Source organism: Triturus cristatus, chromosome 7 (genome assembly GCF_964204655.1).
Source record: "Triturus cristatus chromosome 7, aTriCri1.1, whole genome shotgun sequence".
In the NCBI taxonomy this organism is placed as follows: domain Eukaryota; kingdom Metazoa; phylum Chordata; class Amphibia; order Caudata; family Salamandridae; genus Triturus; species Triturus cristatus.
The window spans coordinates 380,412,832-380,427,707 of record NC_140590.1 but is presented as its reverse complement, the minus strand read 5'-3'; the positions used below and the strand labels follow the sequence as shown (position 1 = coordinate 380,427,707).

At 46.5% G+C, this 14,876-nt stretch overlaps 1 long non-coding RNA gene across 1 annotated transcript; it reads right to left on the bottom strand.

Moving 5' to 3' along the window:
• Positions 1–3,755: 3,755 nt before the first annotated feature.
• LOC146809730 (uncharacterized) lies at positions 3,756–4,612 on the bottom strand. The gene is made up of 3 exons (XR_014965584.1): positions 4,539–4,612; positions 4,000–4,079; positions 3,756–3,891 (listed from the first exon to the last, which is right to left on the bottom strand). It is a non-coding gene; the product is annotated as an uncharacterized LOC146809730 (long non-coding RNA).
• Positions 4,613–14,876: the final 10,264 nt, after the last annotated feature.

Below are 14,876 nucleotides of genomic sequence, written 5' to 3'. Positions count from 1 at the left end.
CAGAGCATTGAAATGTATCATTCTATCTAAAGTCAGAGGTGGACTGGCATTACCTAATTTTAAACTATAGTAAGGGGTTACCATATTAAAGTAATGTAGAGAATTATTATTAACTCAAACGGATAATAGGATTAATAACAACGTTCCAACACCGCAAGAATTGATATTGGGCGACGAAACCAAAGGGTGTCTCTGGCGACACCTAAACAACAGTTACTTTAAGAAATTTAGATTCAAGACTCTCCATGGCATTTATAAGGCCTGGTGTAATGTACGTAAAATACTTGTAATAGGGCGGCTATCTTACTACACACCTATAACTAAAAACGAGAACCTCCCAGAGATTTTTAGAGACATTTGTATGGATAAATAGATACAAGGAGGGATCACGCAGCTAGGCTACTTTTACTCTACTATAGGCTTGAAGTCTTTTGAGGAGCTACCGAAGGATTATGAAATAGGGTATAGGGATTTCTTCAAATTCCTACAGGTTAGAGATTGCTTATGGAGGAAAAGGGGTGGTGGAGCAAAATTTCAAGGAATTCAAATCATTGAGAAGCTGCTTGACTCGTTAACCGCGGCGGTAATTCCGCATAGGTGCGTCCGTTTTGCGGAGTGGGTGGGGCCGCGTCGGCCAACGGACGTGCGCGGCACTACGGAGGTAGTGCTCGCAACGGCTGTTGGCCGATGAACGCATGGAAGGGGTTAAAAGCACAACAACAACAATAGGAGAAATTTATTAATACATGAATGCCTCCTATCCAGATGATATGGATAAGTGGGTGTCAAAATGCTAAGATAAATTGGGGGCTTCCCCCGAAACCCTCCACCACTCTTATGATCTATCCCTGTCTTGCTTAATGTCTACTAAATTACAAGCTCAATACAATAAAACATTTTTCTCATTATATTATACGCCTTATAAGATAGCCAAGTGGGGGACGGGAAAAGGTACATCATGTCCACGCTGTGCACTATTTGATGCCGACGCTGTACATATTTTCGCATCTTGCAATGTTATACGTAATCTGATTGATGAGATATCAGGTTATCTATCAGAGATTTTAAAAGCAAGAATAGAAATTACAGTGGAGGAAATAATGTTAGGCCCAGCGAATATAAACCGATCTAAACATTTGCAAGTTCTGATCTTCGTGTCAATGGCATGTTTAAGGATGTGTATAGCGTCAGCCTGGTTGGATCCAAATCCTCCTGCGTTTCAACAGTGGAGAGCCAGACTATTGGCAATGTGTAGCCTAGAGGTAGCCATCTATAAAAGGAAGGAGCCCAATAAACGCATAAGAGGGTTAGCAATATGGGACTCTTTAAGGCTGTGGATGCAAAATCATACGTAGAATGGTTAAGTAATGACATATGTATTACGTTTGTTGGTGGAAACCAAATATGATTTGAATCGCAGTGATTGTAAGGGATAATTTTCCACCAGAGGAACTAAAATCTACTTTTGTGATATTCATATGTATGTAATATGTAATAAATCTTAGGTGTGGGCAATGTCTGAGAAGTATGGGGGTGGGAGATGGGTGTGGGGGGTTTATTAATGTATAAAACAATAAAGAATATAAAAAAAAAAAGGACAGAGAATAGATATTGCCATGTGAGGGTATCAAAGGCCTTCTTGAGGTCTAGGATAAGGCAGGCTGCCCTGGGGAACGCGTCACTTACTTGATCTTGGATATGGAAAAGTTGATGTATATTTTGGGCCGTGTTTCTGCCCGGAATGAAACCACATTGATCCAGGTGAACCAGGGGTCGTAGGATTTGTGTGTATCTGTCCGCTAATATCTTCCCTAGGATCTTACAGTCGGCGGATAGAAGCGTGATGGGGCGGTAAGAGGCTATCTGTTGCGGGCCACGGTTTGGTTTCAGGAAGGTTACGATAACTGATTCCTGGAGGGATCTTGGTAACTCTCCTTTTTCTAATGCGGTCGCAAACATCACCACCAAGCGAGGGACCAACAGGGGGGAGCAGGTTGAGTAATATTCCAGGGGGAAACCGTCCAGCCCCGGTGCTTTGTTGCGAGCTAGTGCGTGTAGGGCTTGAGTGATATCAGCAGATTGTATTTCTGTGTCCAATTCGTCCTGTCTGCTTTTGTGATTTTGGGGATCGTCAACGGTCAAGAAAATGATCTAGTATGTCCTGCCCGGTTGGTGCTGGGCTATGGTAGACATCTGAGTCGTATTGATGGAACGCCAAGAGGATCTCAGCCAAGGACCACACTAGATTTCCAAGGGGGTCTATCACTTCAGTTATGGGTTTCACGCCGGTGTCCTGTTTTGCTAACCATGCCAATAATGTGTCCGTTTTATCCCGCTCCTTATGCATCCGGGTTGCATACACCCTGAAGTTGTATCGACGGAGGTCGACACAGGCAGCTAGGTACTCTGTCTTTGCTTTGGCTATTTGTGTCGCCGCCTCTCCAGATAAGTCGTCTCGTTTAGTAGCAGTGGCTAGTTGCGTTTTGGCTCTTGTGAGTGCTTGTTCTAGTGTCCGTTTTACCCCAACTATTTGTTTAATACATTCTTCCCAGGCCACTGCTTTGAATGTGTACCACTCCACTAACGTTGAGGACGCTGTCCCTGTGTTATTAGTAAAGTAGTCCTGTATGCTTTGCCCCTGTTCGTGTTTGAAGGCTTGGTCTGTCAGGCAGTCCTGTGGTAGTCGCCAGGTGGGAACTGGGGAGTGTGGGGGTCTCCAGTTTAACCGCAGAATCTGGGCGTCATGGTCAGAGAATATCCTACCCAGGTAGTCTGTATGCTGAATTTTGGATAGAATCGCCGCTGAGCATAAAAATCTGTCTAGTCGGACTAGCAGGTTATGTGGTATGGAGTGAAACGAATACAGTTGAGTCTGTGGATGACGCATTCTCCATGCGTCTGTGAGCACCCATTGTGTGACCCAGGCTTTAAACCTGTCTGTTTGTATATTGGCTGAAGATTGTGTGGGTGGGGGGTGGGAGCGATCCAGGGTGAGGTTTAGTGTGCAGTTATAATCGCCCCCTATTATCCACGGTATGGAAGCAAATTGGGCCAGAACCCCAGTGAGGCGGTCCCAGAACCTGTCTTGTTCTACGTTCGGGCGTATATACTGCCCAGGAGTACTGATTGCCCATCTAGGAGTCCCTCTAGTAGGGTGTATCTATCCTCCTTGTCCACCACCCGTCTGAGTTCCTGAAATGGGGTCCCTGGTCGAACCCAAATCAGCGCCCCATGTACGTATGCGGAGTATGACGTGGCACATATCGTTCCGCCTCCTCAACAACAGACCTGTTTCATCTCAATGTGTGAACAAAAACACAACGTTCACCTTAAACTTTTAAAGGAAACACATAACTTACGTGTCCATGCAGAGAATCCAAATTATGCTTCTGCCCTCCAATGACCTAAATCACTGCTTATAATTGTGGTGTGTACTGTCTATTGATGCAGGATTTCCCACCAATGTATGGGTGAATAGAAAGGAGAAAACAGGTAAAGAACTAAAGAAAAAGGTGAGGAAAAGTAGACCGTGCATCACGGCAGCAACACCAAGGGAGGTTACAGGCTGGTACTCGCCTGCGTCCTCAGGTTCTCATCATTAGCATCTGCCAACTTAAAAAATATATAGAAGGTGGTGAGGAAAAAATGAACCAAGTATTTGAAATAGATTTAACAAGTGACCCGTAAAAGGAAAGACCGGGGTCTAGCATAGAAACCTGGTGTGCCTCAATTTAAAAACGAGCTAGACACGCTGGCTATATTAATTTATTCCTTGCTGTGTGTCTGCTCAAAATAAAACCAACATGTTTCATTGCCTTGTGGATTTTATGGCAATTTCGTCAGGGTTAGGGTCAGCGTCCTCACTGCACCTCTTTTCTCCGTTGTTTATACCTGCAAGTGACAGCACACCACATTTCGTCAGCACATTCCTGAACACACATCATCAACTTAAAAACTCTCTCTCTGGGGAATCGAAGGTATCATATGTAATATAATTACCGAATGGTTGCCCCTCTTCGGCATACCTGCAACCACGGTGTGTGATTACTTAACAGCTCCCGTTACTGCAATAAGTCAGTCTGTGCAGAGAAAGTGAAAGAAAATTAAAAGCTCATACCCTATATATATGAAGTTCAGTTGACCGTACTCATATGTAGTGTCTAGCTGCATCCCCACTCTTGGACCCTCAGTTGATTACCTTCGCTATATGTCCCATCTACAAGTATATAATGCCCCTTTATGTTTGGTTCTACCTGTTCTTCAGGGACACCATAGCCTCAAATATCTTGAAATGTTAGCAGGACCCCCTAGATTATGTATGCTTGCACCCCTGTCGAGCGAGCCCCTAATCACAGTGAAAACGCTCAATATCACTCAATCAATACTGCTATCCGCTACGTTAAAAGTTACGAGCAATCTGCTCAGCCCGTAAGAGTTAACCCGCTTCTTGTTCGTGTTTACTCTTGGGCGTCTCTCGTAATCGGCAACAAAGCCGCGATATGCCAAAAAAGTTCCCTTATTCAGAAGCCCTGTCTTACCGATCTGTCGGTGTACGGCCAAAGCTCGGTCCCTAATGTTTAACTGCCCAGAAAGCTCTTTTTCTCACCAGGAGTACGTGCCGGACTCAACGTGAGTCACGCCCTACTTCCGGTTGAGATCCTTGTGTGCCGGGACTGATACTATAACGGCGGCCATCTTAGAATGTCTAAGGTAGCCTGGCACCTATATTTATGGGCTCATATCATATATACCCCGTATGTGTTAAAATCCAACAGTGGCAAAAAGTCAGTGTATAGATCGTACATATTTGAATTTCCTATTTAGTTGGTCAGTCAGAGTATTTATACGTAAAATGGGTTTTTGTACAGTTCCCGAGAATTGTGCTCATTGTATGGAGTATATTTTTTAATTTTTACTAATTTAGGAAAACCATTTATTAACCAATGGGCTTCACATGCAGATGTCAAAAATTAGAAAGCATAGAAATTATCAAAAAATATATATGAAAAAGGCCCTCATTAAGTGGCTAGAGGCAAACCAAGTCACATTACAACAGTTTCTTCTGCCTGTGCTTACCTAAAAAGGTGCCACTTTGTTCCACTCTATATGATCATTAAGCCCTTCTTGGTCTACCCCCTCTTCGTAGATCCAACGGGCATCCTTCATGATGAGTCTATTCTCCATGTTGTACTGATCACCTAGTACCTTTTCTAGTACCACCCATCGTATATCTCTGGGTCGATGTTTCTGAGTGACGAAATGTTGGACCAGTTTTGTCGTGAGTTTCCCTGACTTGAGGGTACTGACATGTTCCTGAATTCTGACCTTAATTTTGCGTGTCATGAGACCAATGTAGTGTAAGTCACATGGACATGTTATCCTGTAAATTACATTTGTCGTGTTGCAGTTACTAAACCTGTTCAAATGCCAGGTATTCCCATGTGTTAACCCTTTCGATGCGAGTGACGGAGCGGTTCCGTCATGCGCGTCGGTTGCGCTGTGCGCATGACGGAACCGCTCCGTCATGGCCCCGCCCGCGCACGGAACCTTCAGCACAGCGCGGTAATCCGCGCCGCGCTGAAGGTGTTAAACTAACGCTCTTCGTGGACATTGTGAGTTCACAAACTGAACATCCCCCACAGGGGTAGTGCCCCGAAGGTACACCCGATTCTCTAGGTTCCTGCATAGGGCGTGTGTGGACCAACCGGTCCCGAAGGTTTGTAGATCGTTTAAAAGCAAACCTTGGTTGGGGCATTTTATAGACGCAGTGCTAAGCAGATGCCAATGTCTTCTGATGATTTGTCTGATTTTGGTAGAACATGGCCCGAAAGTCGTAACCACTGGAATGCAATCATTATTGGTTTTATCATTCCTTTCAAGTAAGACACTCCTTGGTGTGTTGAGGGCTCTTTTCCTAGTTTGTTTGATGATCTTACATAGGCCCTCTCCTCCAATCTTCTAGACAGTGCCTCTGTTTGTTCAAAATAACTCTGGGTGGACGAGCAGTTTCTGCGCTAGCGTAAAAATTGACCCACCGGTAAATTATCTCGCAACGCCCTAGGATGATAGGATATATAATGGAGTAGCGAGTTTTTATTGGTGGGTTTTTGGTGTACACGTGTCATCAATTTGTTATCCATGGCATCAATGTCTAGGTACGTGGCAGTATTTCTGTTTATTGCCCACGTGAACTTTAAACACTCATACAGGCTGTTCAACCAGATGAGGAACTCCATAAGTTCTCCTTCCGTTCCTGACCAAATACACAGGACATCATCAATGTATCTCTTCCCGACATATCGCTCCGCGCCATTTGATATGTAGTTTGCCTATTTCGGTAGTGGTGAGATGCGTCTCCTGCAAAAACGCGATCCGTGCGTTTTGGCGTTTAGTATATGAGTATACAGTGTAATGTTTGCTCGGTGTGTGGAGGCCTCTAGTGTTGAGTGTTAGAAAGCTGATATCAGTGTTCTGTGTTGTTATAGCTATGTGGTGTGGTCCGTACGTGCCAGAATGGCAAGTATCAGCTGGAGCATAGTGCCCGACGATTCCCCAGCAGCGTAAGGAACACATGTGATACGCGTTGTCGCCTATTCGTGTGTTGCGGATACCCTATCGTGTGAAGTTCCATGAGGGGACGGGACTATTCTAAACGGGGGTAATGAACTGTAAACTGGGGTCGGGAAACAGTCCCAATACCATGGACCTATCGCTTGCGACGATACGTCCAAACCTACTCTCATGGAGGAGGAGATTATAACAGTATGTTGTGGGGATGGCAGTGCGTGTGTGCGAGGCTATTCGCTCACCGTGCATTTGCAGGATCATTGGGCGTCGTCTGGAGTGTGCTTACCCATTGAGCGCACTCAACGCAGACATGATTGAGTCTTGGTTGCGCTAGTCGTTGGAAGAGTTGTCAGATCATCTCATGCTGAGAGGGTGTTCGTTTGCCCATCCTGCATGGCATCAGCTGTCTGGGGGGTGACCAGGGGAGGCGTAATTGAGTCTACTCAAGATAGCGTGCCGTCGCTGTGGTCCTCTCCCTCCAGAGAAAAAATGTGTGGGCGTCGATCTGTGTCCTCCGTGAGTGGGGAGGTCTGCAGCTCGGTCACCGCTCAGAGAACCTCCCGTCGCTCCTTCATGATTTGTTCTAGGTCCGGAGAGTCTTGAATGCGAGTCCCAGTCACCTTATTTGTCCCGCTGCCTTGCTGTTTCGGGTTGTGTCTCCTGGTGCACGGGGATTTGAAACTTGGGCCGCGTGTGGTCTCTGCTCTGGATTGTTGCGTACAGTGTTGATCCGCCTATTCGTGCGCCTCTTCGGCGTTCGTGAAAAAGATGGCGGAGCCATTATGGAGAACTTTGAGGCGGGCAGGGAATATTGTGTAGTGTTTGCCCGCAATCGACTTTTCACTTCCAGAAACGATGATCTTTGTTGCAGTACAGCCCGTGCGTAATCGGGGAATATCATTATCTGTTTGTTTTCCACATGCAAGGGGCCTGCTTGTCTGGCGGCTCGAAGTACTGCATCGCAGTCTCGGAAGTGCAGGAATTTTGCTAGCATCGGTCTGGGGGCGACTCCCGGCATGGGCCTGCGGACATGGACCCTGTTCTATGGAGAAGAATGCCATCCGGTCAGCCGTGGGGGTGAAAGATTTCATCCATGCTTCTATGTATTCCAACGGGTTCGAGCCTTCGATTCCCTCTGGGAGACCCAGCACGCAGATGTTACAGCGCCTCGAGCGTCCTTCTAAATCGTCTGCACGCTCCTCCATGGTGGTCAGATGGCTAAAGGCATCTTGGAGCGTCGCTTGGTGTGCCTTGACGGTGGGTTGCAGGTCGGCTAGTGTCTTCTCCCCATCCTTCACTTTGTCGGCCAGTTTTCGATGGTCATGCCGGATGAGGCTGATATCTGTCGTTAGGGTGCCAAGTCGCTCCTCCATGGACACCCTGGAGATTTCGATGGCTGCCAACACCTGATCCAGTTTGTCCGAAATTGACGGGTCAGACTGATGCACAGTAGTTTTGGCCCATGTCCAGGTATTTGGCATGTTCTCCGGTGCAGTCTCGGGCACTGTGGTATGTTGTGATGCTCTCGGCTGCCCCATTGCGGTGACTGGGAAGGTCTTGTGTGCAGCGAGCGTTGTCAGTGGCTGTGGAGTATGTGGCTCGCTTTTGAAGTGTCCCGATGCCTGGCTTGGTGGTCTCGCTGGATAATAGGCACTTACCGGGCAAGGTGAGAGAGTTGTAGCAGTTCAGTGATTGTCTGGGCGGGGGGAATCTCTACTCCGGTCGCCCCAACATCAGGCCTGCTTCCTTGCGGTTTTAGGGGTGGGGGGCGGGCGCTGCCAGGAGGGGTGTGATATACTGTGCGTGTTGTTCAGGGATAAGTTCCTTGCGGGGATCGTGGGTGATCTGGCTGCCAGAGCAAGCAACCCTCCGAGGACTTGGCGTGCAGGTTCGACGTGAATTACTGAGCCGCCATATTAAGGTCAGGCATCGTCTGTCTCTGGTGTGTTCAGCTTCTGCAGCAGTGGGCGGGGGTCACTTGTGCGTTGACTCTCGATTCGGGGGGTCCGCTGCTCACCTCTATCTCGTCGGTGCTGTGTGTTCACGGGTGGCCCAGGGACTCGTCTTCAGTCCCGCTGTTCGCCACGCTCCCCAGGTGCCATTTTGAGATCAGGTGGCACCGGCAGAGTACTGTCCCATAGTTCGCCGCTGGGCTGGCGGCGGTAATCAGTTCTCCGCCTCCGGGTCACTGGAATCATGAGTTGGTGCCTCCGGCCCTGCTCGGTTGCATCGCGGGTCCGGGAAGCTGTCAGAGCAGGGCTGCAGCATCTAAGATGGCGGGCCGTCGATGGTCGCCACCGCCGGTATTAGTCTTCTTGCGTGTTCCCGGGGCGGGCGCTGAGTATTTCCAATGCCGGGATGTCCCCTCACCGCCACCGTGTTCTTGGCTGTTTGTTTTGTGGCACCTGCCTTCGGTGTGTGTCGCTCGGTACAAGTCCGATCTCCCTGGGCCTGCAGTCAGGAGCGGGCGGGTGCCATCTTGCCGCCGAGGGTCAGGGTCCCGATAATTTCGATTTTCGGTTGGGAGTTAGCCCAACTGTCGGGATTTTGAGGCACCGCTGGGTGTTGTATGTGTTCCGACACCTGGATGTCGGCTCAGCTGTTCGATGCGATGCAGGGAAGCGGGCAATATGCTAGCCCGATCGCGGAGCCTCAGCAGGACATGTCTGACATCGTAGCCTGTTTGGCCACGCCCCTCATAGAGAGCATACCTTAATCAGCAGAGAGTGATGGCATTTCAGCAGGTGGCTCCTCTTCATAATCTTATCCCATAACTGTAAGGATGATAATGAAGCTCCTAGGTAGCTCCTAGGTATGATGGGATCCTGAATAGCCATTGTCCCAAATGCCACACTGCAGATGCGTCTACTTCAGCAGTCCCGTGCAATTCAATGGTCTTAAGTGGAAGTTCAGTGGGAGGATCTTCTGTTGATTAAGGCCAGGACTGGTGGAACAGGAACAATCTGTTGATGGGCATGCCTTTGGAAGGCCCTCTTCCACATGTGACCATTAGTAGAGAATCGTCACTTACTGGATGGGGTACACATCTAAACAGTATGACTGTCCAAGGCACTTGGACTCCACCTTTCACCAGGGGAGGCATATCAATTGCCTGAAACTCCTCTGTTTACCTAGCTCTCAAAGTCTTCTACTCCTTGTTACGTCACAAGGTGGTACTTGTGCACACAGACAACATGACTAGGCAGCTATAACCATCCAGCTCACAAGAAGGCTGCAGACTGTCCAAAAAGCTGCAAGCAGGCTATTCTCAGCCTCCTACACCGAGCCAACATCACACCAGAATTTAATTAACTCCATAACACAGGCCCTGCCTACCTGAATGGGCAAATTCATTTCCAAAAACCTTCCAGACAACTCCGCTCGGCCTGGTGCTTCAAGTAAGCCCTTCAGTGCTGGCCTTATGCACCCTCAACAGAGCACCTGGAGCTCGCTATGAAAACTACCTTCCCCTCCGTGTGAGACCCCACTCTTTAACTAATTTGCCACCAACAGAAAATGCAAAAGGCCAAAGCTATACATCCAGGTACCCACATCCACAATTGATAGGCAATGCACTATGGGTGCATTGGCCAAGAATATTTCCTAACACTTTTCCACCTCTCCCAAGTGATCAGGAAGATGAGGTAGGTATCCACCACTCGAATTCTGGTGACCCTGACTTGGCCCAGACAACACTGTTATTCAGTGCATCTAGAAAGGTCTATCAGCCCACACCCAGAAACTCCCAAACAGACAGAACCTTCTTACTGAGAAATTGGGTCATATTAGATACCAAGACCCTAGGCAACTCAACCATGCCATATGGCACCTGAGATCTTAGAACGTGGGTACTTACCTCTCAGATGACTGTAAGGTCATCTTACGAGGGGTGCAGGCTCACCTCTAAGACCTGTTATACAGTCAAATGGAAACTATTCAACCATTTTGGCTTTTCTAAACAAACAGCTCTATTTATGGTTTTTGTTCAGGATATTGTTTCATACATTTTCCTCCTTCACAAAGCATATCTAGCATATGACTCACTACGCCTTCACTTAGCTCAGTGGTCTTCAAACTTTTTAATGTCACACTCCTGGAAAACAAAACACAGATGAGGTCCCACCCCAGAATTTTTCACAATTATTCTATTAAATTTGCAATGTTTAAATATGACTTATTTAAATATTACAGTTATGTTAAGCCTTTTAAAAATGTAATCAAATATATGATTGCCAAACATACTATTCTGGTTAGCTAGGCCATACTAACGTACATGTATCCACAGTGTGTTTATCTGAAATGGGGGGGGGGGGGCGGAAATCTTAGAAGAATATTTCAAGTCTCTTCAATCAATCAATTAGGGGTGGGTAAAGAGCAGCTGCTCATCCGTGAGGGTCTCAAGGTGCTGTGGGAGGGGGAAGGCTCTGTTGAGTGCTGGGTTCATCCGAAGAGCCAGGTCTTGAGGTCCTTTCTGAACTGGAGCAGTGTGGGTACTTGACGGAGGTGGAGGGGGAGGTCGTTCCTGGCCTTTGCTGCGAGGTAGGAGAAGGGATTTCCTGCATGCTTTGTGGACTTAAAGTCAGCTTTTGATTGTGTGCCCCGAAATCACCTATGGAAAAAACTGGCAACGTGGGGTATTCCAAACAACTTACTGAGCACCATTAAAGAAGTATATACTGATACCTGAACTCAGGTGAAAATATGTGATGGTAGTTGTGTAACAAAGAAAATAGGCACCCACAACGGGTGCGTGTTAGCCCCAAGCCTTTTTAATCTGTATTTAGCTGATCTTGAAGAAGCACTTACTGGAGTAAACAGTCATCCACGAACGTTAGCCACAGAGGAAATTAGGTGTTTACAGTATGCTGACGATATAGTGCTTTTCAGCCAAACCACAATAGGGCTACAGCGCAGTATGAGCACACTAGGGAATTGTATGGATCAGCATGGATTCGAATTAAATGTATCTAAAACAAAGGTAGTGCGGTTAGTGGATGCCAAATTAAAAAAACACGTTTTTGGACGGAAAAAATAAAAAGTTGAGGTTGTTGCCTCATACAAATTCCTGGGGTTTAAAATCGAGAGAAAAATGAGTTCTAAACATCAATCTCTAGCAATGAGGGCTAAAGCGCAAAGTCTTATCTATGGCTTCAATTTATTAAAAAAGAAATTAAGCTGACCATCTTACAGCCACCTATTATCTGTTATGTCGGCACAGTTAATGCCTTCTGTCACATATGGTAGTGAAATTATATGGGATTGTGAAATCGCAATCTTAAATAATATCCAAACGAAGGTTTATAAAAATGTCTTCCTCATACAGCCAGCAGCATCACCAGCTTAAGTCCGTTTAGAGTTTGGTCTGACCAATAAAATGCATCAAATTAAATTATGTGGAAGGCTTAAAGCAGCCACAATTGATTCTATTGAGAATTTGTGCTGGAAAGAAATAGAAGCTCAGGGAGAGAAGAAAACACAAGGTTCCTGGGGCTGCTACTTAGCACAAGTTGTTGATGATCTTTGTGTTCAAGAAATTTGGAACTCAGGTATGGGGAAACAGGCCTTTAACAAAGCATTAAATCGGTCAACAAAAATCCTGTCTAATATAAAAGATGGAAACAGCTTATTACAAAGACGCCATGCCCGGACAGTGATTAATTCATATGGTACCATGAAACCGCAGGTTTATTTATCAGCACATTTCTCAAAAATTTTAAAGAACCAATTCATGAATTTACATTTTGGTATGTGGGAAAAAAGGATTTGATCCCCTCCTGGAAATATCATTACCATAATCGAGACTGCAGATTGTGCAACTATAAACATGAATCCCTATCACATATTCTCTGTGCATGTCCGAAGTTATTAAAAGAAAGAAATATATTTTTGAAAGAAATATTCATTAATATGAACATACAAACATGCAGGGAAGCTGTAACCACCTGGTTGGGTGGGTCTTTGATTCCGCTGGTCTGCAGGGGGTTACATTCATAAATGTGTTTCTAAAGGAATTAGGAAGAATTGTAGAAGAAAACCAAATAATTTATTATACAGTTTTATGATGATGGTTTTTAAGATGAGGATGATGTTGTGGTGCAGCACTTTTTGGATAGGTCGTTGCTTTTATGAAGTGTAGAATAATGAATGCAGATTCTATTTTGTTTTATAAATATTCTTTTTTATATATTGGATTCGGGTGGGATCCATATGAAACTCTTTCAGAATACGCGGAGGGTGTTGAAGCAGGCCGAGGACACGGCGTTGATCTGGTGGTTCATCGTGAGCGATGAGTATAGTATGAATCTGAGGTTTCGTGTGTGGTCTGTGGGGGTGGGGGATTTCCGAGGGTAGGGGGCCACCACGTGTTGTCCCATGCAGAGGGTGTGGAGCCAAGAATGAGGACTTCTGTTTTCTCTGAGTTGAGTTTCAGGCAGCTCTTCTTCATCCAGGTAGCAACGGCTTTCATCCCTTCTTGAAAGTTTTGCCTGGTGATGTTGGGTTCTTTGGTGAGGGAAAGGATTAGCTGGGTGTCATCAGCATAGGAGACAATGTTGAGCCCGTGGTTTCTGACGATGGTTATGAGGGAGGCCATGTAGATGTTGAAGAGGGTGGGCCTGAGGGAGGATCACTCCGCATCTGGTCTTTGTTGGTTCCAAGAGGTAGAGTGGGAGTCTGACTCGCTGAGTTCTGCCTGTGAGAAATGAGCATATCCAGGCAAGTGGCTTTCCGTGGACGCCGGCGTCATGGAGTCTGGTGGCTAGTGTGGGGTGGTAGACGGTGTCGAAGGTGGCCGAGGTGTCCAAGAGGATGAGGGCTGCTGTTTAGCCCTGGTCGAGGTGGGAGCAGATGTCATCTGTGCCAGTGAGTAGAGCGTTCTCAGTGCTGTGGTTGCTGCGGAATCTGGATTGGGAGCTGTCCAGGACGTTGTTGGCTTCGATTAAGTTTGCTAGATGGGTTTGACTGCCTATTCGATGAGCTTGGCTGCCAAAGGAAGCAGGGAGAGGGGCCTAAAATTCTTGAGGTCCGTCGGGTCTGCGGTGGGTTTTTTCAGTTGGGGTTTGACTTTGGCATGTTTCCAGTCATCCGGGAACATGGCGGTTTTGAGGGAGCAGTTAATCGTCTGGCATATTTCGGGTGCAGTGGCCGTGGCGGCTTCGTGGAATATGTGGGGTGGGCAGGGGTCAGAGGTTGCTCCGGAGTGAATACTCTTCATGATCTTTAAGGTGCCTTCGGTCATGAGTGGAGTCCAAGTGAGCCGGGTGTGTTAAGTGGCGTCATTGGGGGTGGGAGCTTGAGTGGTGCGTAGGTCTTGGTTGTCGAAGTTGTCATAGAACATCTTAATCTTGAGGTGAAAGAAGGTGCTGGGTCTGTTGCAGAGGTCTTGGGAGGGTGGGACATCTGTTGTTTCACTGCAGGGTTTAGTAAATTCCTTGATTATGTATAAGAGTTCTTTGGAATTGTGGGTGTTGGTGAGGTTTCTGTCTTGGAGGAAATTCTTCTTTGTGGATTTGATGAGTTGGTGGTGTGTTGTGGTGGCTGCTCTGTAGGCGGTGCATGTTTCTGTGGTTTTGTTGTTCCTCCATGGCTTTTCAAGTCGTCGGCAGGAGCTCTTGGATTCTTGGAGTGCAGGGTCGAACCAACTTGCTTTCTTGATGTGTCGTCCTGTGGCTTTCTTGAGGGGGCGAGGGGGGGTTAAATTCATAACTTTGTATCTAAAGGAATTAGGAAGAATTGTAGAAGAAAACCAAATAATTTAATATACAGTTTTATGATGATGGTTTTTAATTTGAGGATGATGTTGTGGTGCAGCACTTTTTGGATAGGTCGTTGCTTTTATGAAGTGTAGAATAATGAATGCAGATTCTATTTTGTTTTATAAATATTCTTTTTTATATATTGGATTCGGGTGGGATCCATCTGAAACTCTTTCAGAATACGCGGAGGGTGTTAAAACAGGCCGAGGACACGGCGTTGATCTGGTGGTTCATCGTGAGCGATGAGTATAGTATGAATCTGAGGTTTCGTGTGTGGTCTGTGGGGGTGGGGGATTGTTATGTTATGTTATGTTATATTGTGTTGATATAGCGCACGGCTACTCAGAAAGAGTGTCCCGGCGCTTTCCACATGCAGCTCAGTGTAAAATAACACAACAGACCAATAACAGACCACAAGGCAAAAAAGGAAAAAAGAAAACCTAAAGGTTAAAAAGCCAAGTCTTCAGGCTCTTCCTAAACTGAAGCAAATTAGAAGTGCTGCGTAAAACCAGCGGAAGCGAATTCCAAAGCTGAGGGGCCTTGAGGCTAAAAGAG